We start from the raw sequence: 3,330 nt of genomic DNA on the forward strand, positions 1-3,330 counted from the left end.
GTTGCAGATACTGTTTGTTAGAACTGAGATACGGATGTGGCCCTTCCTTGTTACTACTGCGGAGGCTACAAACTCCACCCCCATAAAGGCTTCTGAGCCCTTTCCATGTTGGGAATTCATCTGGCTTCAGTGCATAAGCCCAGATCACCTAGTCTGCACCCATGAGGGAACTCCTAAGCACGAGCATCTGGGAAAACAGTGCCCAGTGTCACTCCTAACAGGCAGTCCCTTTGATGGCGATAGTGTGTGATTTTTTTAATAGAGTCTTTTCTGCTAACCTTTAACTTCAAGGACTTCACAGAGTTCCTGGCAAACTGAACCACTAACTCCTGAGCTTAGCAACTGTGTCAAGGTTTTTGCGTAGCTGGAAATGAATCTGAGTAAGCATAAATTGAATCTAAAATTTGAACTTAAATAGGCCTAAATGTAAACCTTAGTAGACCTGAACTTATGTCTAGTAGAACTGAAATTAATCTCTTATTTACATATCCAATAGGATTTAGCTATTGTTGATGTCCAGCGTACCTTTAGAGCCAAAGAAAAATGCTGGATTGAGTATACAATATAGACTGGTGTTCTGGAGAGTTACCCCTCCTCTTCCATTTCTTTAAAGTCCTTCTGATTGTTTCTGTTAAGTACCTACAAGAAATTATAAAAATAGAAGATCACAAGTTACTTTTGAATTCCTGGCAATTTAAGTCTCTTGATTCCATAAAGACAAAGAATTCCCTTTCCTAACCACACTTGTGAAGGAGTTATATTTCTACCTGTCCAGTCTGGCACCCCTCATGAGGAAATTGTGGTTTAATCTAAATATACATTCTTATGATTCCCTAGGATTCATATAGCACCCAAGTGTTATTGGCCAATATCAATGGCCATTGGGCATTGCATCGTGTGATACAGAGAAACTTGGGCCCAGCAGGGACCTCCCAGGACCATATAGGGCAGATAGTTTATATTTATTGTGTGTACTCTCTGCAGACCTGCGCTAGGTGCTTAAACATACATTTCCACAGTCAGTCCTGAGAGTAGCTGTCTAAAGTTAGCATTATTACTCTGATTTCATAAATGAAAAAATAAAGAAATTACAGTCTAGGAAGCCCATACTGTAATTTCTTGTGGGGATACATGTATTCTGCACATTCATAACTACTAGGTTTTGCTTACCATTCATTCACTTGGATATTCACTTTTTCCTCAACTAATTCCATGAGAAAAAAATTCAAATATGTGAAGTTAAAGAATAATTCAAGACAAAATATGATAAATATAAGCGTAAAATTTATACTGAATCATCAAAGAATGATAAATATAATAAGCACTGATATACAAGTAAGTCTAATATTTGGTCAATTGTTCCAGAAAAGGGAATATTTATAGAAGGACAATTTCATTCTTCAACAGAATTCTCCGTGAGCCTCACTGTAATGTGAAATTTCATTTCCAGAGCCAGTAACTTTGCATGTTTGAGTCATTTATTTTGATTATGTCATACTGCCTTTATAAAGGAATCTGTCTTTGGATGTTTATAGTTTGTCTATCCATTTTATTGAATGCATACTTTTACAATATAATAGGAGAATATTCTTATCATCATTTTTAATACGGAAACTATACCTGTTTGTGTGCCTAAGTTATGATTTTCTCTTCAAAAAATTATAATACTATTCATAAAATTAAATCTGTATTCCAGAAGAGCATTGACTATATTAAATTCATATCATAAAATGTGCATTTAAAATTAGTCTTAGAGAGTAAAAGTTTCCTAATATTTGAAACATAATTTGTGTGGAAGCCAAGGCAGGTATCTTTGCAAACAATGTATTTGAATTATCTCAAACTCTAAGGCCAGAATAACAAAATGTTCTCTCCCTGGGACTATAGTATAAACAGGAAATAGATACTGTTTTCTAAAAACCTAAAAATTAAAAATGTAAGTAGTATATTTACTGAGTTAGAAGTAATGTATTCCACATTAACTTCAATTTTTTTTTCAAAACAAAACACTTGAAACTCCGGTGAGAAGATAGGGAATGTCTTTGTCCTGGTTTCCTGTGATCTTGATTTCATATTTATTAAGTTCATCCATTTTGTGTCTCTCATTGTCAGAATACATTTGAGATCTAATTTTAATATATTAATGATTTAAAATACAAAGATTTCACTCATCAGGAAACATTGAATGGCACAGTCCTGGTCACCAAAACCAGCAACACACAGTCCCGGAACTTAGGTAGCCAACACAGAGTTGACCGCAATTAAAGTTCCATTTCAGAAAGACAGGAGAGGGTACATTTTGAATGGAAAATGTCTCATTTTGTGAAGGAATCTTTGCAGTAACTCTGTTGGGAAGGGTGGCATATATGGAAGAGTAAAGACGTTGTTATTCACCCAAATGGGTGTGTGCAGTTGCTGTCATACCCTTCATTGAGGTTTCACATAAAGTGACCCTTCCATTTCCTTTTATTCTGGTCAATTGGTATCTCATACCTAAGCGTCCACATCACCCTTCCTAGGGATGTTCCCCCTGGGGGTGTAGCTCTGCTGAGCCCCAAACAGGACTGTGCTGACTCTGCCTGACTCTGCTCCATTCAGACTTACTGGGGACAGCTTTGTCCATTTGCCTGACAATAGATTTGGAATGTGGGCAAACTTCAAGACACACCAAGAAGTGTTGATTTGGAGAACTCACTCTATATGATGTGGAAAATTTCTATTATTCTGCCTACTTTATGAAAAAAGAAAAGAAATATTCTGGAAAAAGCATCAATTGCTTGAAGAAGAGTTCCCCAACTTTGGAAGGAGACCACATGGGTTAACTGTCCTTGGTGTGCCACACAGTTACCTTCATCTAAGAAGGAAGCTGTGAGTGGGACAGAGGTACGATTTGTGAGAAGCTCCCCGGACTGAGTGGAAAAAGCCAGATTTCAAATCGAAACACTTATATCACATTTCTCAATCTCCTTTTCTTTATCAAGATACTTTTCAAGGATGAGAAAAGTATGTAAGAAACATAAAAGGAGACAAACAAAATGGAAGAGAACACTCTGAGAATTAAGTAGGAAATGACCAGAAAGCAAACCAATGCCATTCATTGAAGTTTTTCTCTTGCTCAAACATTGGCTGAGCATTTACTATGTGCTGTCGTTCTACCAAGCCCCATGCCTCAGTTGTGGCATCTCCTCTATAGGAGCTTGAGTTGTAGAGGGGAGGTGCACATATAAACATGTGGGGACAAATAACTCAGGCAAATTAGCAAGAAAAAAAAATCAAACAATCCCATTAAAAAGTGAGCAAAGGACATGAACAGAAACTTTTCAAAAGAAG

The sequence above is a fragment of the Lemur catta genome, chromosome 4, assembly GCF_020740605.2.
Source record: "Lemur catta isolate mLemCat1 chromosome 4, mLemCat1.pri, whole genome shotgun sequence".
NCBI lineage: Eukaryota > Metazoa > Chordata > Mammalia > Primates > Lemuridae > Lemur > Lemur catta.